The sequence below is a fragment of the Hyla sarda genome, chromosome 11, assembly GCF_029499605.1.
Source record: "Hyla sarda isolate aHylSar1 chromosome 11, aHylSar1.hap1, whole genome shotgun sequence".
NCBI classification, from domain to species: domain Eukaryota; kingdom Metazoa; phylum Chordata; class Amphibia; order Anura; family Hylidae; genus Hyla; species Hyla sarda.
In genome coordinates, this window is record NC_079199.1 from 105,877,705 (window position 1) to 105,905,386 (window position 27,682).

Below are 27,682 nucleotides of genomic sequence, written 5' to 3' on the forward strand. Positions count from 1 at the left end.
GAAGTTGATAGCCCCACGTGACCAGAGAAAGGAAGCTGAGTCGGACATTTTTTCTGGGGGCAGATTGATTAAGGCAGCTTCTTATTCCCTGAAGTTGGTTTCTTATTCGCAGCTTCTTATTCCCTGAAGTTTGTTTCTTATTCGCAGCTTCTTATTCCCTGAAGTTGGTGTCTTATTCCCTGAAGTTGGTGTCTTATTCGCAGCTTCTTATTCACTGAAGTTTGTTTCTTATTCGCAGCTTCTTATTCCCTGAAGTTGGTGTCTTATTCACAGCTTCTTATTCCCTGAAGTTGGTGTCTTATTCGCAGCTTCTTATTCCCTGAAGTTTGTTTCTTATTCGCAGCTTCTTATTCCCTGAAGTTGGTTTCTTATTCGCAGCTTCTTATTCCCTGAAGTTGGTGTCTTATTCACTGAAGTTGGTGTCTTATTCGCAGCTTCTTATTCACTGAAGTTGGATATATACTGTATAACTATGGAGATATAAGTGACAGGAGGATATATACTGTATAACTATGGAGATATAAGTGACAGGAGGATATATACCGTATAACTATGGAGATATAAGTGACAGGAGGGTATATACCGTATAACTATGGAGATATAAGTGACAGGAGGATATATACTGTATAACTATGGAGATATAAGTGACAGGAGGGTATATACTGTATAACTATGGAGATATAAGTGACAGGAGGATATATACTGTATAACTATGGAGATATAAGTGACAGGAGGATATATACTGTATAACTATGGAGATATAAGTGACAGGAGGGGTATATACTGTATAACTATGGAGATATAAGTGACAGGAGGGTATATACTGTATAACTATGGAGATATAAGTGACAGGAGGGTATATACTGTATAACTATGGAGATATAAGTGACAGGAGGATATATACTGTATAACTATGGAGATATAAGTGACAGAAGGGTATATACTGTATAACTATGGAGATATAAGTGACAGGAGGGTATATACTGTATAACTATGGAGATATAAGTGACAGGAGGATATATACTGTATAACTATGGAGATATAAGTGACAGGAGGATATATACTGTATAACTATGGAGATATAAGTGATAGGAGGGTATATACTGTATAACTATGGAGATATAAGTGATAGGAGGGTATATACTGTATAACTATGGAGATATAAGTGACAGGAGGGTATATACTGTATAACTATGGGGATATAAGTGACAGGAGGGTATATACTGTATAACTATGGAGATATAAGTGACAGGAGGATATATACTGTATAACTATGGGGATATAAGTGACAGGAGGATATATACTGTAACTATAGAGATATAAGTGACAGGAGGATATATACTGTATAACTATGGAGATATAAGTGACAGGAGGGTATATACTGTATAACTATGGAGATATAAGTGACAGGAGGATATATACTGTATAACTATGGAGATATAAGTGACAGGAGGGTATATACTGTATAACTATGGAGATATAAGTGATAGGAGGGGTATATACTGTATAACTATGGAGATATAAGTGACAGGAGGGTATATACTGTATAACTATGGAGATATAAGTGACAGGAGGGGTATATACTGTATAACTATGGAGATATAAGTGACAGGAGGGGTATATACTGTATAACTATGGAGATATAAGTGACAGGAGGATATATACTGTATAACTATGGAGATATAAGTGACAGGAGGATATATACTGTATAACTATGGAGATATAAGTGACAGGAGGATATATACTGTATAACTATGGAGATATAAGTGACAGGAGGGTATATACTGTATAACTATGGGGATATAAGTGACAGGAGGAGTATATACTGTATAACTATGGAGATATAAGTGACAGGAGGGGTATATACTGTATAACTATGGAGATATAAGTGACAGGAGGATATATACTGTATAACTATGGGGATATAAGTGACAGGAGGAGTATATACTGTATAACTATGGAGATATAAGTGACAGGAGGATATATACTGTATAACTATGGAGATATAAGTGACAGGAGGGTATATACTGTAACTATAGAGATATAAGCGACAGGAGGGTATATACTGTATAACTATGGAGATATAAGCGACAGGAGGATATATACTGTATAACTATGGAGATATAAGTGACAGGAGGATATATACTGTATAACTATGGAGATATAAGTGACAGGAGGATATATACTGTATAACTATGGAGATATAAGTGACAGGAGGATATATACTGTATAACTATGGAGATATAAGTGACAGGAGGGTATATACTGTATAACTATGGAGATATAAGTGACAGGAGGATATATACTGTATAACTATGGAGATATAAATGATAGGAGGGGTATATACTGTATAACTATGGAGATATAAGTGACAGGAGGGGTATATACTGTATAACTATGGAGATATAAGTGATAGGAGGGGTATATACTGTATAACTATGGAGATATAAGTGACAGGAGGGTATATACTGTATAACTATGGAGATATAAGTGATAGGAGGGGTATATACTGTATAACTATGGAGATATAAGTGACAGGAGGATATATACTGTATAACTATGGAGATATAAGTGACAGGAGGGTATATACTGTATAACTATGGAGATATAAGTGACAGGAGGATATATACTGTATAACTATGGAGATATAAGTGACAGGAGGGTATATACTGTATAACTATGGAGATATAAGTGACAGGAGGATATATACTGTATAACTATGGAGATATAAGTGACAGGAGGGTATATACTGTATAACTATGGAGATATAAGTGACAGGAGGATATATACTGTATAACTATGGAGATATAAGTGACAGGAGGGTATATACTGTATAACTATGGAGATATAAGTGACAGGAGGGTATATACTGTATAACTATGGAGATATAAGTGACAGGAGGGTATATACTGTATAACTATGGAGATATAAGTGACAGGAGGGTATATACTGTATAACTATGGAGATATAAGTGACAGGAGGGGTATATACTGTATAACTATGGAGATATAAGTGACAGGAGGATATATACTGTATAACTATGGAGATATAAGTGACAGGAGGGTATATACTGTATAACTATGGAGATATAAGTGACAGGAGGATATATACTGTATAACTATGGAGATATAAGTGACAGGAGGGTATATACTGTATAACTATAGAGATATAAGTGACAGGAGGATATATACTGTATAACTATGGAGATATAAGTGACAGGAGGGTATATACTGTATAACTATGGAGATATAAGTGACAGGAGGGGTATATACTGTATAACTATGGAGATATAAGTGACAGGAGGATATATACTGTATAACTATGGAGATATAAGTGACAGGAGGATATATACTGTATAACTATGGAGATATAAGTGACAGGAGGGTATATACTGTATAACTATGGAGATATAAGTGACAGGAGGGTATATACTGTATAACTATGGAGATATAAGTGACAGGAGGATATATACTGTATAACTATGGAGATATAAGTGACAGGAGGGTATATACTGTATAACTATGGAGATATAAGTGACAGGAGGGTATATACTGTATAACTATGGAGATATAAGTGACAGGAGGATATATACTGTATAACTATGGAGATATAAGTGACAGGAGGGTATATACTGTATAACTATGGAGATATAAGTGACAGGAGGGTATATACTGTATAACTATGGAGATATAAGTGACAGGAGGGGTATATACTGTATAACTATGGGGATATAAGTGACAGGAGGATATATACTGTATAACTATGGAGATATAAGTGACAGGAGGGTATATACTGTATAACTATGGAGATATAAGTGACAGGAGGATATATACTGTATAACTATGGAGATATAAGTGACAGGAGGATATATACTGTATAACTATGGAGATATAAGTGACAGGAGGGTATATACTGTATAACTATGGAGATATAAGTGACAGGAGGGGTATATACTGTATAACTATGGGGATATAAGTGACAGGAGGATATATACTGTATAACTATGGAGATATAAGTGACAGGAGGGTATATACTGTATAACTATGGAGATATAAGTGACAGGAGGATATATACTGTATAACTATGGAGATATAAGTGACAGGAGGGTATATACTGTATAACTATGGAGATATAAGTGACAGGAGGGTATATACTGTATAACTATGGAGATATAAGTGACAGGAGGATATATACTGTATAACTATGGAGATATAAGTGACAGGAGGGTATATACTGTATAACTATGGAGATATAAGTGACAGGAGGGTATATACTGTATAACTATGGAGATATAAGTGACAGGAGGATATATACTGTATAACTATGGAGATATAAGTGACAGGAGGATATATACTGTATAACTATGGAGATATAAGTGACAGGAGGGTATATACTGTATAACTATGGAGATATAAGTGACAGGAGGATATATACTGTATAACTATGGAGATATAAGTGACAGGAGGGTATATACTGTATAACTATGGAGATATAAGTGACAGGAGGATATATACTGTATAACTATGGAGATATAAGTGACAGGAGGGTATATACTGTATAACTATGGAGATATAAGTGATAGGAGGGGTATATACTGTATAACTATGGAGATATAAGTGACAGGAGGATATATACTGTATAACTATGGAGATATAAGTGACAGGAGGGTATATACTGTATAACTATGGAGATATAAGTGACAGGAGGATATATACTGTATAACTATGGAGATATAAGTGATAGGAGGGGTATATACTGTATAACTATGGAGATATAAGTGACAGGAGGATATATACTGTATAACTATGGAGATATAAGTGACAGGAGGGGTATATACTGTATAACTATGGAGATATAAGTGACAGGAGGATATATACTGTATAACTATGGAGATATAAGTGACAGGAGGGTATATACTGTATAACTATGGAGATATAAGTGACAGGAGGGTATATACTGTATAACTATGGAGATATAAGTGACAGGAGGATATATACTGTATAACTATGGAGATATAAGTGACAGGAGGGTATATACTGTATAACTATGGAGATATAAGTTACAGGAGGGGTATATACTGTATAACTATGGAGATATAAGTGACATGAGGGGTATATACTGTATAACTATGGAGATATAAGTGACAGGAGGGTATATACTGTATAACTATGGAGATATAAGTGACAGGAGGGTATATACTGTATAACTATGGAGATATAAGTGACAGGAGGGGTATATACTGTATAACTATGGAGATATAAGTGACAGGAGGGTATATACTGTATAACTATGGAGATATAAGTGACAGGAGGGGTATATACTGTATAACTATGGAGATATAAGTGACAGGAGGGTATATACTGTATAACTATGGAGATATAAGTGACAGGAGGGTATATACTGTATAACTATGGAGATATAAGTGACAGGAGGGTATATACTGTATAACTATGGAGATATAAGTGACAGGAGGGTATATACTGTATAACTATGGAGATATAAGTGACAGGAGGATATATACTGTATAACTATGGAGATATAAGTGACAGGAGGGATATATACTGTATAACTATGGAGATATAAGTGACAGGAGGGTATATACTGTATAACTATGGGGATATAAGTGACAGGAGGGTATATACTGTATAACTATGGGGATATAAGTGACAGGAGGGTATATACTGTATAACTATGGAGATATAAGTGACAGGAGGGTATATACTGTATAACTATGGAGATATAAGTGACAGGAGGATATATACTGTATAACTATGGAGATATAAGTGACAGGAGGATATATACTGTATAACTATGGAGATATAAGTGACAGGAGGGTATATACTGTATAACTATGGAGATATAAGTGACAGGAGGGTATATACTGTATAACTATGGAGATATAAGTGACAGGAGGGGTATATACTGTATAACTATGGAGATATAAGTTACAGGAGGGGTATATACTGTATAACTATGGAGATATAAGTGACAGGAGGGTATATACTGTATAACTATGGAGATATAAGTGACAGGAGGGTATATACTGTATAACTATGGAGATATAAATGATAGGAGGGGTATATACTGTATAACTATGGAGATATAAGTGACAGGAGGGTATATACTGTATAACTATGGAGATATAAGTGACAGGAGGATATATACTGTATAACTATGGAGATATAAGTGACAGGAGGGGTATATACTGTATAACTATGGAGATATAAGTGACAGGAGGGGTATATACTGTATAACTATGGAGATATAAGTGACAGGAGGATATATACTGTATAACTATGGAGATATAAGTGACAGGAGGGGTATATACTGTATAACTATGGAGATATAAGTGACAGGAGGGGTATATACTGTATAACTATGGAGATATAAGTGACAGGAGGATATATACTGTATAACTATGGAGATATAAGTGACAGGAGGGGTATATACTGTATAACTATGGGGATATAAGTGACAGGAGGGTATATACTGTATAACTATGGAGATATAAGTGACAGGAGGATATATACTGTATAACTATGGAGATATAAGTGACAGGAGGGTATATACTGTATAACTATGGAGATATAAGTGACAGGAGGGTATATACTGTATAACTATGGAGATATAAGTGACAGGAGGGTATATACTGTATAACTATGGAGATATAAGTGACAGGAGGATATATACTGTATAACTATGGAGATATAAGTGACAGGAGGGTATATACTGTATAACTATGGAGATATAAGTGACAGGAGGGTATATATTGTATAACTATGGAGATATAAGTGACAGGAGGGTATATACTGTATAACTATGGAGATATAAGTGACAGGAGGGTATATACTGTATAACTATGGAGATATAAGTGATAGGAGGGGTATATACTGTATATCTATGGAGATATAAGTGACAGGAGGATATATACTGTATAACTATGGAGATATAAGTGACAGGAGGGTATATACTGTATAACTATAGAGATATAAGTGACAGGAGGGTATATACTGTATAACTATGGAGATATAAGTGACAGGAGGGTATATACTGTATAACTATGGAGATATAAGTGACAGGAGGGGTATATACTGTATAACTATGGAGATATAAGTGACAGGAGGGTATATACTGTATAACTATGGAGATATAAGTGACAGGAGGGTATATACTGTATAACTATGGAGATATAAGTGACAGGAGGGGTATATACTGTATAACTATGGAGATATAAGTGATAGGAGGATATATACTGTATAACTATGGGGATATAAGTGACAGGAGGATATATACTGTATAACTATGGAGATATAAGTGACAGGAGGATATATACTGTATAACTATGGAGATATAAGTGACAGGAGGATATATACTGTATAACTATGGAGATATAAGTGATAGAAGGGGTATATACTGTATAACTATGGGGATATAAGTGATAGGAGGGGTATATACTGTATAACTATGGAGATATAAGTGATAGGAGGGGTATATACTGTATAACTATGGAGATATAAGTGACAGGAGGATATATACCGTATAACTATGGAGATATAAGTGACAGGAGGGGTATATACTGTATAACTATGGAGATATAAGTGACAGGAGGATATATACTGTATAACTATGGAGATATAAGTGATAGGAGGGGTATATACTGTATAACTATGGAGATATAAGTGACAGGAGGATATATACTGTATAACTATGGAGATATAAGTGACAGGAGGGTATATACTGTATAACTATGGAGATATAAGTGACAGGAGGGTATATACTGTATAACTATGGAGATATAAGTGACAGGAGGGTATATACTGTATAACTATGGAGATATAAGTGACAGGAGGGTATATACTGTATATCTATGGAGATATAAGTGACAGGAGGGTATATACTGTATAACTATGGAGATATAAGTGATAGGAGGGTATATACTGTATAACTATGGAGATATAAGTGACAGGAGGGGTATATACTGTATAACTATGGAGATATAAGTGACAGAAGGGTATATACTGTATAACTATGGAGATATAAGTGACAGGAGGGTATATACTGTATATCTATGGAAATATAAGTGACAGGAGGGGTATATACTGTATAACTATGGAGATATAAGTGACAGGAGGGGTATATACTGTATAACTATGGAGATATAAGTGACAGGAGGGTATATACTGTATATCTATGGAGATATAAGTGACAGGAGGGGTATATACTGTATAACTATGGAGATATAAGTGACAGGAGGGGTATATACTGTATAACTATGGAGATATAAGCGACAGGAGGGTATATACTGTATAACTATGGAGATATAAGTGACAGGAGGGTATATACTGTATAACTATGGAGATATAAGTGACAGGAGGGTATATACTGTATAACTATGGAGATATAAGTGATAGGAGGGATATATACTGTATAACTATGGAGATATAAGTGACAGGAGGGTATATACTGTATAACTATGGAGATATAAGTGATAGGAGGGGTATATACTGTATAACTATGGAGATATAAGTGATAGGAGGGGTATATACTGTATAACTATGGAGATATAAGTGACAGGAGGATATATACTGTATAACTATGGGGATATAAGTGACAGGAGGGTATATACTGTATAACTATGGGGATATAAGTGACAGGAGGGTATATACTGTATAACTATGGAGATATAAGTGACAGGAGGATATATACTGTATAACTATGGAGATATAAGTGACAGGAGGGGTATATACTGTATAACTATGGAGATATAAGTGATAGGAGGGGTATATACTGTATAACTATGGAGATATAAGTGACAGGAGGATATATACTGTAAAATCCTGTACCCCGAGTGTCATCCTCCTGTACCCCGAGTGTTATCATCCTGTACCCCGAGTGTCATCATCCTGTACCCCGAGTGTCATCATCCTGTACCCCCGGGTGTCATCCTCCTGTACCCCGAGTGTCATCATCCTGTACCCCGAGTGTCATCCTCCTGTACCCAGAGTGTCATCATCCTGTACCCCCGGGTGTCATCATCCTGTACCCCCGAGGGTCATCATCATCCTGTACCCCGAGTGTCATCATCCTCCTGTACCCCGAGTGTCATCATCCTGTTCCCCGGGTGTCATCATCCTGTACCCCGGGTGTCATCCTCCTGTACCCCGGGTGTCATCCTCCTGTACCCCGGGTGTCATCCTCTTGTACCCCGGGTGTCATCCTCCTGTACCCCGGGTGTCATCATCCTGTACCCCGAGTGTCATCCTCCTGTACCCCGAGTGTTATCCTCCTGTACCCCGAGTGTCATCCTCCTGTACCCCCGGGTGTCATCCTCCTCCTGTACCCCGAGTGTCATCATCCTCCTGTACCCCGAGTGTCATCCTCCTGTACCCCCGGGTGTCATCCTCCTGTACCCCGAGTGTCATCCTCCTGTACCCCGAGTGTTATCCTCCTGTACCCCGAGTGTCATTATCCTGTACCCCCGGGTGTCATCCTCCTGTACCCCGAGTGTCATTATCCTGTACCCCCGGGTGTCATCATCCTGTACCCCGAGTGTCATCATCCTCCTGTACCCCGAGTGTCATCATCCTGTACCCCGAGTGTCATCATCCTCCTGTACCCCGGGTGTCATCCTCCTGTACCCCGGGTGTCATCCTCCTGTACCCCGAGTGTCATTATCCTGTACCCCGAGTGTTATCCTCCTGTACCCCGAGTGTCATTATCCTGTACCCCGAGTGTTATCCTCCTGTACCCCGAGTGTCATCATCCTGTACCCCCGGGTGTCATCATGTCATTTTCCTCTTATTCTTTCTCCCCCAGGTTCCCCTTTACATATATTCCCCTGCTGTAATGTCCATTTATGGGGTACCTGTGCCCCTTACAGTTTGGATCTTGTAGTCGCAGCCGCCTTGTCCTCAGGTAAGAAGCTCTGAGACTTGTTGTAGTTTACGTTGTGGCGCTGTGAGGTAATGATGGATTTTGTGAATGCCGTAGAGATGAAGTAACCGGAACCTTCTGGGCACAACAAGCCTTGCGCCCCCTGTCCTGTCTGTAGAGGGCAGCACTCTGTATACGGGGGTTCAGCGTATATACAGCGAGTCAGACATGTTGTCCTCTGAGTAGGCGGGGGATGAGGGGGATTTGGGGGACATATTAGATTAGTCGCACTGTCTATCGGATACGAGAATTTGTACAAGACGTCGTCTGTATAATATTTAGCGCTCTGTTCACCCTCCCCCGCCTGCGCTGTATTTATTACATTTATTACGCCGACCCTTTCAGCGGGAATGTATTAGGCACCTGGGAATCGCCGGCCACTGGGTATTTACAGCTTTATCAGTCACTTCCACAGCGACATAATGGACAAACCAGGAACACAAATTCACCGTCTCTCTCGCATTGTTTACAGCCTCCGAGGCAGCGCCAAACACGGCTGCCTCCATTATCTTTAATTAAACCGCAGGAAAAAGGCGGCAGCGCATGAACTGGGTATAGAATAGAGCGGGCGGGGGAGGGGCGCAGAATTAGAGAGGAGGAAAACAGGTGCCGCCTGAATGCCAGCGAGCGGCGAGATCCGGGGAACGCAACAGTGGATGGAAGGGGGGCACACGTGAGACAAGAGCCCCTAATAATTGATACGTTGTAGAAGTATTTAAAGGGGAACTGTCAGAAGATAGTATTTAAGAGTGGGAGCCTGCCATGTGCTGCGTTGTCGACCCCTAGATTCACTGATTAGCGCCATTTCCTGCTCTTTTGAGAACATGAAAGCAGTGACCCGATTGGCTGTTATCCGTGAGCGCTCAGACATGGGAGGTGTTACCCATGGCAACTAGTCATAAAAATGAAGGCCGATTGGTTGTTATGGCAACATCTCCACTTCCTGTTACCCATCCTCCATGGAACATGGCATATTTCACCCTCACCCCCTCATGAATCCGACGAGAACAATCCTGTCCGAAATTGTCTATTCAGATCTCCAGGAGCCTACTGGGAGATCACCAGTATGGCCGCCATTACAGCGACCTTGGAATCCTGGGTGTCAGTGACTATGGCTGCCGTCATGGCTTCCACATGAATGAGCGGAGGATGGCAGGGATAATAGGGGGAGGGTTCTTTAAGATAATGTGGTGCACCCTGTAGGTCAGGGGTGGAGGGGCATCTCTGAGGTGTGTCCCTGCGGTGTAGCGCTGCTTGTGACCTTTTCAAACATGAACTTTACTTGATATAATAACAATTTCTTTGGCGTCAGCGTCACCGGGATAAAGTCACATCCGACAAATGGAGAAATAATGAAGATGAATCGTCCCAGAGGAGAGACCATGAGGATGGGGGAACCATCACTGCAGCATCGCGGCCCAATGTCCATGAGGATGGGGGAACCATCACTGCAGCATCGCGGCCCAATGTCCATGAGGATGGGGGAACCATCACTGCAGCATCGGGGCCCAATGTCCATGAGGATGGGGGAACCATCACTGCAGCATCGGGGCCCAATGTCCATGAGGATGGGGGAACCATCACTGCAGCATCGGGGCCCAATGTTCATGAGGATGGGTGAACCATCACTGCAGCATTGGGGCCCAATGTCCATGAGGATGGGGGAACCATCACTGCAGCATGAGGGCCCAATGTCCATGAGGATGGGTGAACCATCACTGCAGCATTGGGGCCCAATGTCCATGAGGATGGGGGAACCATCACTGCAGCATCGGGGCCCAATGTTCATGAGGATGGGGGAACCATCACTGCAGCATCGGGGCCCAATGTTCATGAGGATGGGGGAACCATCACTGCAGCATTGGGGCCCAATGTCCATGAGGATGGGGGAACCATCACTGCAGCATGAGGGCCCAATGTCCATGAGGATGGGGGAACCATCACTGCAGCATTGGGGCCCAATGTCCATGAGGATGGGGGAACCATCACTGCAGCATGAGGGCCCAATGTCCATGAGGATGGGGGAACCATCACTGCAGCATCGGGGCCCAATGTCCATGAGGATGGGGGAACCATCCCTGCAGCATCGCGGCCCAATGTCCATGAGGATGGGGGAACCATCACTGCAGCATCGGGGCCCAATGTCCATGAGGATGGGGGAACCATCACTGCAGCATTGGGGCCCAATGTCCATGAGGATGGGGGAACCATCACTGCAGCATTGGGGCCCAATGTCCATGAGGATGGGGGAACCATCACTGCAGCATCGGGGCCCAATGTCCATGAGGATGGGGGAACCATCACTGCAGCATGAGGGCCCAATGTCCATGAGGATGGGGGAACCATCACTGCAGCATTGGGGCCCAATGTCCATGAGGATGAGGGAACCATCACTGCAGCATGAGGGCCCAATGTCCATGAGGATGGGGGAACCATCACTGCAGCATCGGGGCCCAATGTCCATGAGGATGGGGGAACCATCACTGCAGCATGAGGGCCCAATGTCCATGAGGATGGGGGAACCATCCCTGCAGCATCGCGGCCCAATGTCCATGAGGATGGGGGAACCATCACTGCAGCATCGGGGCCCAATGTCCATGAGGATGGGGGAACCATCACTGCAGCATTGGGGCCCAATGTCCATGAGGATGGGGGAACCATCACTGCAGCATTGGGGCCCAATGTCCATGAGGATGGGGGAACCATCACTGCAGCATGAGGGATCAAGGATAATAATGTGTGTATATTGTTATATGACAGTGTATACTCATCTAGTGATGTCATCAGTGAGCACCAGGGCATATGATATCGCAAATGATTACGCTCTACAGTACATGATGGGGAATGTGGTACTGTTAAGCTCTGACACGGTATCACATGTCGTTGGATTTGATACTCTGGCTCGGCGGTACATGATGGGGAGTGTGGAGCTGTTTAGTTCTCTGACACGGTATCACACATAATGATTGACTTAGATACACCGGCTCTACAGTAAGAGATTATGAATGTGGAGCTGTTAAGCTCTGACCCCGTATCACATGATTGGTTTAGATACATCAGCTCTACAATACATCATGGGGAAAGTGGAGCTGTTAAGCTCTGACCCCGTATCACATGATGATTGGCTTAGATACCCCAGCTCTACAGTAAGAGATTGTGAATGTGTAGCTGTTAAACTCTGACCCCGTATCACATGATGATTGGCTTAGATACAGAGGAAACATTCCATGTTGGCCGTGGCCACGCCATAGACCACATGATATCTCCAGCGCGGGGACGTGACCCCACATAATATTCCCCCCTCAGAGCATTTTTTGCCAAACCCCGCCCATAATTGGTTGAGCACACATCTGCCGGCGCTGCGTTGTGTGATGACCCGGTGGAGGGTCCTGGAGGTGATCACTGTAAGTCCTCCTGCTGCCATCTCTGCTTGGTATCGCCCGGTGCCGCCCATCTTCGCCCTGGTCCCGGGGCGGGCGCTGTATCTCCGGTGAACGCCTGTTATCAATCAGCAGGTCAGGGGGGCAGTGTCCATGGAGCGTTGCCTGACAGATGAGAGGAGACAGCTTCTCTGTATATTGCACAACGCCGCCGGGGAGGGAACGCGCTCGCCAAAAACCATCCGCCCGGATCACTGGAGCAACGTAACACTTTATCTGCTGGAACGTCCTGACATGTCCACACTGGGGAGCGTTGCCTGGTGACGGCGGCCGACAACATTGTGTTTACTCAGTGAGGAATACAACGGCGCACGAAAACGCCACATGTGCGCCAACACCGGATCTAAGGTACAGCGGCTGCGTAAACCGGCTCAGCTGTACTGGCAGCGCCTCAGGGCTTATTGACACATGTCCTGGAGGCTGCAGGATCTCTCTGGAAAACAATGGCGCATGGTATGACCTATAGACCCAGGATGTTATATATATATATATATATATATATATATATATATATATATATATAATAATATATAGAGAGAGAGAGAGACCCAGAACGTGAGATATATATATATATATATATATATATATATATATATATATATATATATAGACCCAGAACGTTATATAGATATATATAGACCCAGAGCATTATATATATATATATATATATATATATATATATATATAACTGGGTGTAGTGCAGCACCTCCAAAACAGCGAATGAAATAAATATGGTGCAGGCAGGTCTCTGGGACCCCGGTCCCGGGGCCAAAACAAAAGGATACAGGAACAAAAGGATGACTGCAGCACTCCAATGTATCAAAAACAAAAATGACTTTTATTCCATGAACAGGCAAGTGCGACGTTTCGGTGTTCTCACAACCCCATTCTCAAGCCAAATAATTGTGATCACATCAAGATATATATAGGGTGAAACATACTCATGTTTATTCCCTTTGTGTGTATTGGAACTAAGCCAAAAAAGGGAGAAAAAAGCAAATGGGACATAATGTCACCAAACTCCAAAAATGGGCCGGACACAATTATTGGCCCCTTTATCTTAACCGGTTGCCGTCTAAGGACGAGCCGGCTTGTCCTGCGTCGGCAACCGTTTCATGGCGTGGGCTCCCAACTCAAGCCCGCATCATACCGGCCGCCCCCCAGCTGATTCCTGTAGCTGGGGGCGGCGTTAATAGCCGACATATGGCGATTGCCGCAGCCGGCTAATTAAAAGTTGACTGCGGCGTCTAAAGGGACACTTAAACCACCATCCCTGGTGGTCCAGTGGGGTGGATCGCCCCCCCCCCCCCTGCAGCGCGATTGCGGGAAAGGCGATCCACTGCTGAGATAGACTGAAGGCTGACCTCTCGTCCTGCTGCTGCTGCGGCTCTGACAATGATAAAGCCTGGCAGGACCAGACTTTATCAATCGAGCGTAGAGCACACAGATCAATGTGGTTCTATGGAACCACATTGATCTGTATGAGGAATCAAATGATTCCTCCTAATAGTCTCCTAAGGGGTAAAAAAGTAAAGTAAAAAAAGTTGAATAAAAAGTAAAAAAAAAACACCCATTAACCCCTTCCTTATTAATAGTTTAAATCACCCCTCCCCCCACCCCTTTTCCAAATTCCATAATAAAAATAAACATATGTGGTATCGCCGCATGCATAAATGTCCAAACTATAAAAATATATAATTAATTAAACCGCACGGTCAATGGCGTATGCGCAAAAAAATTCCAAAGACCAAATAGCATATTTTTGGTCATTTTATATATCATGAAAAAATGAATAAAAAGCGATTAAAAAAAATCTGATCAATGCAAAAATGTTACCGCTAAAAACTTCAGATCACGGCGCAAAAAATTAGCCCTCATACCGCCCCGTTCATCGAAAAATAAAAGTTATAGGGGTCAGAAGATGACATTTATAAACATATTAATTTTTGTGCATGTAGTTATGATTTTTTCCAGAAGTGCGACAAAATCATATCTATATAAGTAGGGGATCATTATAATCGTATGGACCTACAGAATAATGATAAGGTGTCATTTTTAGCGAAAAATTTACTGCGTAGTTTTGCGGTCGATTTTTGGGTAAAATGACTGATGTCATTACAAAGTATAATTGGTGGCACAAAAAATAAGCCCTCATCTGGATATTTTTTTTGTGCAAAATTGAAAGGGTTATTATTTTTAAAAGGTAAGAGGAAAAAACGGAAGTGGAAAAACACTCGGTCCTTAAGGGGTTAATATTTGGTTGTACACCCTTTGGAAAAAATAAGTGAAATCAGTGTCTTCCTATAACCATCAATAAGCTTCTTACACCTCTCAGCCGGAATGTTGGACCACTCTTCCTATAACCATCAATAAGCTTCTTACACCTCTCAGCCGGAATGTTGGACCACTCTTCCTATAACCATCAATAAGCTTCTTACACCTCTCAGCCGGAATGTTGGAGCACTCTTCCTATAAGCATCAATAAGCTTCTTACACCTCTCAGCCGGAATGTTGGACCACTCTTCCTATAACCATCAATAAGCTTCTTACACCTCTCAGCCGGAATGTTGGACCACTCTTCCTATAAGCATCAATAAGCTTCTTACGCCTCTCAGCCGGAATGTTGGACCACTCTTCCTATAAGCATCAATAAGCTTCTTACGCCTCTCAGCCGGAATGTTGGACCACTCTTCCTATAAGCATCAATAAGCTCCTTACACCTCTCAGCCGGAATGTTGGACCACTCTTCCTATAAGCATCAATAAGCTCCTTACACCTCTCAGCCGGAATGTTGGACCACTCTTCCTTTACAAACTGCTCCAGGTCTCTTATTGGACGGCGCCTTTTCCCAACAGTAATTATAAGATCCCTCCACAGGTGATCAATGGGATTTAGATCTAGACTCATTGCTGACACTTCAGAACTCTCCAGCGCTTTGTTGTCTCCATTTCTGGGGCTTTTTGACGTATGTTTGAGGTCATTGTCCTGCTGGAAGACACAAGATCTCGGACACAAACCCAGCTTTCTGACACTGGGCTGTACAGTGCGACCAAAAATCCATTGGTAATCCTCAGATTTCATGATGTCTTGTACACATTCAAGGCCCCCAGTGCCAGAGGCAGCAAAACAACCCCAAAACATCACTGACCTCCCCCATATGTCACTGTAGGTACTGTGCTCTTTTCTTTGTAGGCCTCATTCCGCTTTCGGTAAACAGTAGAATGATGGGCTTTACCAAAAAGATCTATCTTGGTCTCATCTGTCCACAAGACGTTTTCCAGAAGGATTTTGGTTGCTCAAGTTCATTTTGGTAAAATGTAGTCTTGGTTTTTTATGTCTGTGTCAGCAGTGGGGTCCTCCTGGGTCTCCTCCATAGTGGGGTCCTCCTGGGTCTCCTCCATAGTGGGGTCCTCCTGGGTCTCTTCCATAGCGGGGTCCTCCTGGGTCTCCTCCATAGTGGGGTCCTCCTGGGTCTCCTCCATAGTGGGGTCCTCCTGGGTCTCTTCCATAGTGGGGTCCTCCTGGGTCTCCTCCATAGTGGGGTCCTCCTGGGTCTCCTCCATAGTGGGGTCCTCCTGGGTCTCCTCCATAGCGTTTCATTTCATTTAAATGTCGACTGATAGTTCGGGCTGACACTGATGCCCCCTGAGCCTGCAGGACAGCTTGAATATCTTTGGAACTTGTTTGGGGCTGCTTATCCTCTATCCGGACTATCCTGTGTTGACACCTTTCATCAATTTTTCTCTTCCGTCCACACCCAGGGAGATTATGTACAGTGCCATGGGTTGTAAACTTCTTGATAATATTGTGCACTGTGGACAAAGACAAATCTAGATCTCTGGAGATGGACGTGTAACCTTGAGATTGTTGATATTTTTCCACAATTTTGGTTCTCAAGTCCTCAGACAGTTCTCTTCTCCTCTTTCTGGTGTCCATGCTTAGTGTGGCACACATAGAAACACAGTGCAAAGACTGAGTGAACTTCTCTCCTTTTTATCTGCTTTCAGGTGTGATTTTTATATTGCCCACACCAGTTACTTGCACCAGGTGAGTATAAGGAACATCACAGGCTGGAAACAATCATATTTATCCACAATTTTGAAAGGGGGACAATAATTGTGTCCGGACCATTTTTGGAGTTTGGTGACATTAGGTCCAATTTGCTTTTTTCCTCCTTTTTTGGTTTAGTTCCAATACAGACAAAGGGAATAAACATGTATATAGCAAAACCTGTGTTACTGCAATATATATATATATATATATACACACAGAGGAGAGGAGATCTATATATATATATACAGAGGAGAGGAGATCTATATATATATATATATACACAGAGGAGAGGAGATCTATATATATATATATATATATATATATATATACACACAAAGGGAATAAACATGTGTATAGCAAAACCTGTGTTCCTGCAATATATATATATATATATATATATATATATATATATACACAGAGGAGAGGAGATCTATATATATATATATATATATATATATATATATATATATATATATATATACACAAAGGGAATAAACCTGTGTTCCTGCAATCCTTTCCTGTGAGGAATACTTCATTTTATAGAAAAACTTCAGGGGGGACAACATTTACCGCCATGACTGTATATATAGACCCAGAACGATTTATCTATATGATATATCTTTAGACCTCGAATGTTATATAGACCCAGAACGCTATATATACACCTAGAACGTCGTATAGACCCAGAACGTGCTATAGACCTAGAACGTCGTATAGACCCAGAACGTGCTATAGACCTAGAACGTCGTATAGACCCAGAACGTGCTATAGACCTAGAACGTTATATAGACCCAGAACTATATATATATAGACCTAGAATGTTGTATAGACTGAGAACAATATATACCTAGAACGTTAGATCCAGAACGTGCTATAGACCTAGAATGTTATATAGACCCAGAACGATATATAGAACCAGAACATTATATATAGTTCTAGAATGTTATATAGACCCAGAGCATTATATTAAGACCCAGAACATTCTAGATTTTTATGAAGAATTATTTCCCCCACCCTCAAATTGATATACTAAGAGAATCAGTGCGGTGTTATTAGAGTTCACCAAGGACGTCCATCTGCGGAGAGACCCCCCCCCCCCCCCTCCTTGTTCTGGAGACCCCCAGTCCCTGGGGAGGGGGCCGCCTTCTTACAAATATTTGGAGATTGCATAATAGCAGTGACACCACACGCCCCCTCTAAGACGATACCTGGGATGTGGCAGGATATTAAGCTGTATAAGTTTTCACCCAGCTTTCCCATGGCCCTGAATATAGTCAGCAAATTTAGTTGGAGCCCCCTGGGCCCGCATTCTCCTTCACCCATGTGTTACTGGAGTGCTGGCATTTTACTCATCAGCAGTAGGCGTCCATGACGGAGGAGCCCAGGGACCCATCGCTGTATCTGCCGTCCTCTATGGGGCCCTTGTTTTGCTCCACACAGATAATGGGGCCACATGAGATCCCAACCTGAAATACTCAGGGAAGATTGTATGAACCACCCAGCCTGACCCTACTAATCCACCACAGGGCGGCAGGTGCAAATGGCCCCACTACTGGCACATCCACCCCTCACGGGCACTAATACCTCCCCACATCTACCCCTCACGGGCACTAATACCTCCCCACATCCACCCCTCGTGGGCACTAATACCTCCCCACATCCACCCCTTGTGGGCACTAATACCTCCCCACATCTACCCCTCGTGGGCACTAATACCTCCCCACATCCACCCCTCACGGGCACTAATACCTCCCCACATCCACCCCTCACGGGCACTAATACCTCCCCACATCCACCCCTCACGGGCACTAATACCTCCCCACATCTACCCCTCGTGGGCACTAATACCTCCCCACATCTACCCCTCGTGGGCACTAATACCTCCCCACATCCACCCCTCACGGGCACTAATACCTCCCCACATCCACCCCTCACGGGCACTAATACCTCCCCACATCCACCCCTCACGGGCACTAATACCTCCCCACATCTACCCCTCGTGGGCACTAATACCTCCCCACATCCACCCCTCACGGGCACTAATACCTCCCCACATCCACCCCTCGTGGGCACTAATACCTCCCCACATCCACCCCTCACGGGCACTAATACCTCCCCACATCTACCCCTCGTGGGCACTAATACCTCCCCACATCCACCCCTCGTGGGCACTAATACCTCCCCACATCCACCCCTCATGGGCACTAATACCTCCCCACATCCACCCCTCGTGGGCACTAATACCTCCCCACATCCAACCCTCGTGGGCACTAATACCTCCCCACATCCACCCCTCACGGGCACTAATACCTCCCCACATCCACCCCTCGTGGGCACTAATACCTCCCCACATCCACCCCTCATGGGCACTAATACCTCCCCACATCCACCCCTCACAGGCACTAATAACTCCCCACATCCACCCCTCACGGGCACTAATAACTCCCCACATCCACCCCTCACAGGCACTAATACCTCCCCACATCCACCCCTCGTGGGCACTAATACCTCCCCACATCCACCCCTCATGGGCACTAATACCTCCCCACATCCACCCCTCGTGGGCACTAATACCTCCCCACATCCACCCCTCGTGGGCACTAATACCTCCCCACATCCACCCCTCACGGGCACTAATACCTCCCCACATCCACCACCTAACAGGCACTAATACCTCCCCACATCCACCACCTAACGGGCACTAATACCTCCCCACATCCACCCCTCACGGGCACTAATAACTCCCCACATCCACCCCTCACGGGCACTAATATCTCCCCACATCCACCCCTCACGGGCACTAATACCTCCCCACATCCACCCCTCACGGGCACTAATACCTCCCCACAGACACCACCTCACGGGCACTAATACCTCCCCACATCCACCCCTCACGGGCACTAATACCTCCCCACAGACACCACCTCACGGGCACTAATACCTCCCCACATCCACCCCTCCCGGGCACTAATACCTCCCCACAGACACCACCTCACGGGCACTAATACCTCCCCACATCCACCCCTCCCGGGCACTAATACCTCCCCACATCCACCCCTCCCGGGCACTAATACCTCCCCACAGACACCACCTCACGGGCACTAATACCTCCCCACATCCACCCCTCACGGGCACTAATTCCTCCCCACATCCACCCCTCCCGGGCACTAATACCTCCCCACAGACACCACCTCACGGGCACTAATACCTCCCCACAGACACCACCTCACGGGCACTAATACCTCCCCACAGACACCACCTCACGGGCACTAATACCTCCCCACAGACACCACCTCACGGGCACTAATACCTCCCCACAGACACCACCTCACGGGCACTAATACCTCCCCACAGACACCCCCTCACGGGCACTAATACCTCCCCACATCCACCCCTCGTGGGCACTAATACCTCCCCACATCCACCCCTCACGGGCACTAATACCTCCCCACATCCACCCCTCACGGGCACTAATACCTCCCCACATCCACCCCTCACGGGCACTAATACCTCCCCACAGACACCCCTCACGGGCACTAATACCTCCCCACAGACACCACCTCACGGGCACGAATACCTCCCCACATCCACCCCTCACGGGCACTAATACCTCCCCACATCCACCCCTCACGGGCACTAATACCTCCCCACATCCACCCCTCACGGGCACTAATACCTCCCCACAGACACCCCTCACGGGCACTAATACCTCCCCACATCCACCCCTCACGGGCACTAATACCTCCCCACATCCACCCCTCACGGGCACTAATACCTCCCCACAGACACCCCTCACGGGCACTAATACCTCCCCACAGACACCACCTCACGGGCACTAATACCTCCCCACATCCACCCCTCACGGGCACTAATACCTCCCCACAGACACCCCTCACGGGCACTAATACCTCCCCACAGACACCACCTCACGGGCACTAATATCTCCCCACAGACACCACCTCACGGGCACTAATATCTCCCCACAGACACCACCTCACGGGCACTAATACCTCCCCACAGACACCACCTCACGGGCACGAATACCTCCCCACAGACACCACCTCACGGGCACTAATATCTCCCCACAGACACCACCTCACGGGCACTAATACCTCCCCACAGACACCACCTCACGGGCACTAATACCTCCCCACATCCACCCCTCACGGGCACTAATATCTCCCCACATCCACCCCTCACGGGCACTAATATCTCCCCACAGACACCACCTCACAGGCACTAATACCTGTACGCTATGTACCTCTAATATACCAGGGCCATGCCTGTCCTGTACGCTATTAACCCCTAATATCCCAGGGCCATATCTCATGTCTGTGGGGGGAGGGGGGTGTAGACGAGTCTATAGTTTATATTTACAGGTGGGGGGGATTTTGGGGGGACATTGTGCATTCACATCCCCGACACGTTCCTGGTGACATTCGTGGACGGTGTGAGATGTGCAGACATCACATATAGACTGTAATGAGCCGGGATTGTCACAGACGGGAGGCGCCCGCTCCGCTCCTCACGCTGCTCTTATTTCCGCTGTAGAAAACATCAGAACAAATTGTCCAATTTCTCTTTTTCTCATTCACTTAATCATCCAAAACAGCGGCTAATAACACGGAGCGCGACCTGCCGCCAGCCTTAAAGGGGCACACTGTGTCTAGGGCACACCGCTTATCACCGACGTGATCCTGTGTCTAGGGCACACCGCTTATCACCGACGTGATCCTGTGTCTAGGGCATACAGCTTACCACCGACGTGATCCTGTGTCTAGGGCACACCGCATACCACCGACGTGATCCTGTGTCTAGGGCATACAGCTTACCACCGACGTGATCCTGTGTCTAGGGCATACAGCTTACCACCGACGTGATCCTGTGTCTAGGGCATACAGCTTACCACCGACGTGATCCTGTGTCTAGGGCATACAGCTTACCACCGACGTGATCCTGTGTCTAGGGCATACAGCATACCACCGACTTGATCCTGTGTCTAGGGCACACCCCTTATCACCGACGTGATCCTGTGTCTAGGGCATACAGCTTACCACCGACGTGATCCTGTGTCTAGGGCATACAGCTTACCACCGACGTGATCCTGTGTCTAGGGCATACAGCATACCACCGACTTGATCCTGTGTCTAGGGCATACTGCTTATCACTGACGTGATCCTGTGTCTAGGGCACACCGCTTATCACCGACGTGATCCTGTGTCTAGGGCACACCGCTTATCACCGACGTGATCCTGTGTCTAGGGCACACCGCTTATCACCGACGTGATCCTGTGTCTAGGGCACATCGCTTATCACTGACGTGATCCTGTGTCTAGGGCACACCACTTACCACCGACGTTATCCTGTGTCTAGGGCACACGGCTTATCACCAACGTGATCCTGTGTCCAGGGCACACCGCTTATCACCGACGTGATCCTGTGTCCAGGGCATACCGCTTATCACCGACGTGATCCTGTGTCCAGGGCACACCGCTTATCACCGACGGGATCCTGTGTCTAGGGCATACCGCTTATCACCGACGAGATCCTGTGTCTAGGGCATACCGCTTATCACCGACGTGATCCTGTTTCTAGGGCATACAGCTTACCACCGACGTGATCCTGTGTCTAGGGCATACTGCTTATCACCGACGTGATCCTGACTGTGTCTAGGGCACACCGCTTACCACCGACGTTATCCTGTGTCTAGGGCACACGGCTTATCACCGACGTGATCCTGTGTCCAGGGCATACTGCTTATCACCGACGTATCCTGACGTCCAGGGCATACTGCTTATCATCGACGTGATCCGGACTGTGTCCTGGGTACCCCGCTTATCATCGACGTGATCCGGACTGTGTCTAGGGCACACCGCTTATCCCCAATGCCAATATTCAAAGGGAACCTAGCATGACATTTTACCATATATATAACACGTGGCAATGCAATATATATATCCTCAAATCTTCTTCCTCACCATGTCTGAGGGACGTTCCTGCCTGCGTTTGGTGAGGATATGAGGTTTGGAAGTGTCCCCTGCTTGCCCCGTAAGTAGTCACATGGGCAGGGAGGTATACTTACCTGGTCCCGTCTCCTGCTCTGTAATCCCGCCCCTTGCCATGATTGACAGCCCTCGTCACCGCAGTGCTCCCTAAGCAGATGGAGATGAGGTGGGCCGTGCCCGGGGCTGTCAATCACATGGAGGGGGCGGGATTACAGCTGGAACAGACAGCGGGGAGGAGCGTTCTCTGGAGATGGTGAGGTAGAAGATTTTACCATACATAACGTGTTGCCATATACATACACATAGAATGTGTCGGCAGATAAGAACCATTTGGCCCATCTAGTCTGCCCAATAATCTGAATACTATCAATAGTCCCTGGCCCTATCTTAAATGAAGGATAGCCTTATACCTATCTTATATGAAGGATAGCCTTATACCTATCCCTATCTTATATGAAGGATAGCCTTATACCTATCCCTATCTTATATGAAGGATAGCCTTATGCCTATGTCTATCTTATATGAAGGATAGCCTTATGCTTATCTCTATCTTATATGAAGGATAGCCTTATACCTATCTCTATCTTATATGAAGGATAGCCTTATACCTATCCCTATCTTATATGAAGGATAGCCTTATGCCTTTCCCTATCTTATATGAAGGATAGCCTTATGCCTTTCCCTATCTTATATGAAGGATAGCCTTATGCCTTTCCCTATCTTATATGAAGGATAGCCTTATGCCTTTCCCTATCTTATATGAAGGATAGCCTTATGCCTATCTCTAACTTATATGAAATATAGCCTTATGCCTATCCCTATCTTATATAAAGGATAGTCTTATACCTATCCTTATCTTATATGAAGGATAGCCTTATACCTATCCCTATCTTATATGAAGGATAGCCTTATGCCTATGTCTATCTTATATGAAGGATAGCCTTATGCTTATCTCTATCTTATATGAAGGATAGCCTTATGCTTATCTCTATCTTATATGAAGGATAGCCTTATACCTATCTCTATCTTATATGAAGGAGCCTTATACCTATCTCTATCTTATATGAAGGATAGCCTTATGCCTTTCCCTATCTTATATGAAGGATAGTCTTATTCCTATCCCTATCTTATATGAAGGATAGCCTTATGCCTATCTCTAACTTATATGAAATATAGCCTTATGCCTATCTCTATCTTATATGAAGGATAGAATTATACCTATCCCTATCTTATATGAAGGATAGCCTTATGCCTATCCCTATCTTATATAAAGGATAGTCTTATACCTATCCTTATCTTATATGAAGGATAGTCTTATACCTATCCTTATCTTATATGGAGCATAGCCTTATACCTATCCCTATCTTATATCAAGGGTAGCCTTATGCTTATCCCATGCATGTTTAAACTCCTTCACTGTATTTGTAGCGACCACTTCTGCAGGAAGGCTATTCCATGCATCCACTTCTCTCTCAGTAAAGTAATACTTCCTAATATTACTGCAGAAACCTTTCCCCTCTATATATAACACTATGTCCTCTATATAACACTTTCCTGGTCGTCCTTAAGGCGGCACAAATGGGTTAAAGTTCTCCTGCTTACCCGGAAGGAAGAACAAAACTAGCAGTGAAAGTGTGACAAGTTAGTTAATTAATTAATTATACATAATGAGTACACCTGACTGGAACCTATAACCCCTACCCAAAAACCACAGACACTTGTATTTTTATTTTTCTTCTCACCTTGAAGAAGACGTGAGGCAAGTGGCTCATACCTGGGGCTTCTAGGTTCCTGAGCTCAGGGGCGGCCGTATACCAGGTGCTATCCCCGGTCCCTCAGCCTGCACCCCGACATCCCCTGGCCCAACAGCAAAGGACTCGCTCCTATGGAAGCCGCCATCTGTGTCCCGTTCCGTGGTTAGAGGCGAATAGATGCCGGGGATGTCAGCACGTCGCAGCACCGGAGGCGCCGGTGAGTACTGCGCATGCGTGTGACGCACTTCCGGAAGTTGCAGTATTCGTGTCAGTTACCTGAAAGTGGCAAGCGCAGGGCCCACACAGCTGGTAAGTGTGCTGGGGATGCTATTCAACCGCCTTACCTGTGGGTGGGGACGCCGGCCAGTCTCTCCTCCGCCTCTCCGTACATAATGGATACATCTTGTGAATGCGGGGACTCCAAGATGGTGGCTGGAGATCCCCAATGATCTGCCCCACTTCCGCCGCGTCACTTCCGGTTCCGGAATCGGCGGCCTCCCAGGTATATCTGACCGGCAGGATCTGAAAATGGCTGCACTCAGCCTAGGCAGCAGATCCCTTGGCCGTTCAGAGGTAGGAATGATTCTGGTGACTCCTTTTAATACTCTCTTCCCCAGTGCATCTATTTCATTAGGGGGGGGGGGGCTTTTATTTTCTCTTGTGTTCCCAGATGTTCCCCTCTGGAAAGGCAAAGAGAAAGTCTAGACACAACATGTGCGACAAATGTGACCAGCCCCTACCAGAATCTTATGCTCTGGATACTTGTGAATCTTGTTTGAACCTATCCAATAGCATGCAGACCAATTCTTGTCATGGTTCAAGGGAGAAATGTGTAACACCTTTAAGGAAATTAAAGAGTCCCTGGTGCCCACGAAAAGAAAGAGAGTTGTCAGGAATGCTTCTCCAGCTTCATCAGACTCCTCATCTGGGGAATGTAGTACCTCCTCATCCAGTCCGGAGATAGTTTTTGATGATTTGGATGACGACTTGTACTTGTTGCCCAAGGAAAAATTTCCCAAATTATTATCCGCTGTTAAGGATACTATAGAGTCTTCCAAAGATGTTTCTGCTAAACTTAAGAAGGATCAGTTATATTATTTTCCACAGATCCCGGATATGCGGCTTCCTTCTCACCCCATTCTAAATGAATGGTTCAAGAAGGATTTGGCCAATCCTGATAGGAAGTCTGATGTGGGGGCCCATTTTAAGACCACCTATCGGTTGGACCCAAAGAAGTCTGCGGAATGGGAAAATCCACCTAAACTTGATCTGGCAGCTGCTCGAATGGTCAAGAAGTCACTATTCCCTTCTGACAAATCCTCCAGATTGTCCGATCCATTGGAGCGCAAGGCAGATAACTTAGCTAAAAAGAATTATCTTGCAGCAGCTTCTACCTCCAAAATTGCGGCATCATCAAATCCTATAGCTAGGGCTCTCAGGATCTGGCTAAGCCAATTATCACAGGATATAGAGGAGGGAGTGTCCAGAAACAGCTTATTAAAAGGTGTTGATATGATGAAGTCTGCCGCAGAATATTTGTGTGATGCTTCTCTGGATGTATTGAAATTTTCATCCAGGTCCCTGGCTTTATCTAATGCGACCAGAAGGGCACTTTGGAGGTAGGACAGCCCTTTATGTATATAAAGTCTCTATCACATCCCTCTGTCTCTCTTCTTTTTCCTGGTAAGTTTTATCCTACAATCCATGTACTAGTTAAGTATCTTCTCTGAACTCTCTCTAGAGTATCTATATCCTTCTGGAGATACGGCCTCCAGTACTGCGCACAATACTCCAAGTGAGGTCTCACCAGTGTTCTGTGTGTGTGTGTGTGTGTGTATATATATATATATATATATATATATATATACACACCATATGTTAGGACTTATGCCAATAAGATTCCCTATTTCACACTTGTTTCCAGGGGTACTCTGCTCAAAGGTTAGGGAATAACATGTCTGATCATGGAGGTCCTGCTGCTGGGCCCCCCTTGTGATCTTAGCGCAGCACCCGGCATTCTAAACAGTATGGTTAGAACGCTGGGTTTGGGTGGCCGGAGAAGTGACTTCACACCACGCCCCCTCCCATAGGCATGAATGGAGGGGGCGTGGCGTTTGATATAAGTGGTTAATAAATGGGCAGTCTTATAGATAGCAATGACCTTGCCTGTAAAGTCCTTTTTGATGCAAATCAATGATGTTTCTTTGTAGGGGACCATGGGTGACAGAAGAAGACAATGGTTTCAAGCACCATCCACTTTTTTTTGGTTCTGCCTGCTCTTATAATTCGGTCACCATGACAGAGGGTCCTCCATAAAATTTTATATACAGTATGTTCAGAACACTGGGATTAGGCGGCCGGAGAAGTGACTTCACACCATACCCCCTCCATTCATGTCTATGAGACGACTCCTCGAAGACGGACTGAAGTTCTGCCCACAGGGACAACCACACGCTCTCACCGCACACTCACACAAATAAATATTACTTCACTTTTT

The 27,682-nt window shown here is 44.5% G+C and overlaps 1 long non-coding RNA gene across 1 annotated transcript; it reads left to right on the forward strand.

Annotated features, from left to right (window-relative positions):
• The first annotated feature begins 24 nt into the window (after window positions 1–24).
• LOC130295964 (uncharacterized) lies at window positions 25–27,682 on the forward strand. Its single transcript, XR_008849075.1, has 3 exons — window positions 25–93; window positions 9,817–9,915; window positions 27,396–27,682. It is a non-coding gene; the product is annotated as an uncharacterized LOC130295964 (long non-coding RNA).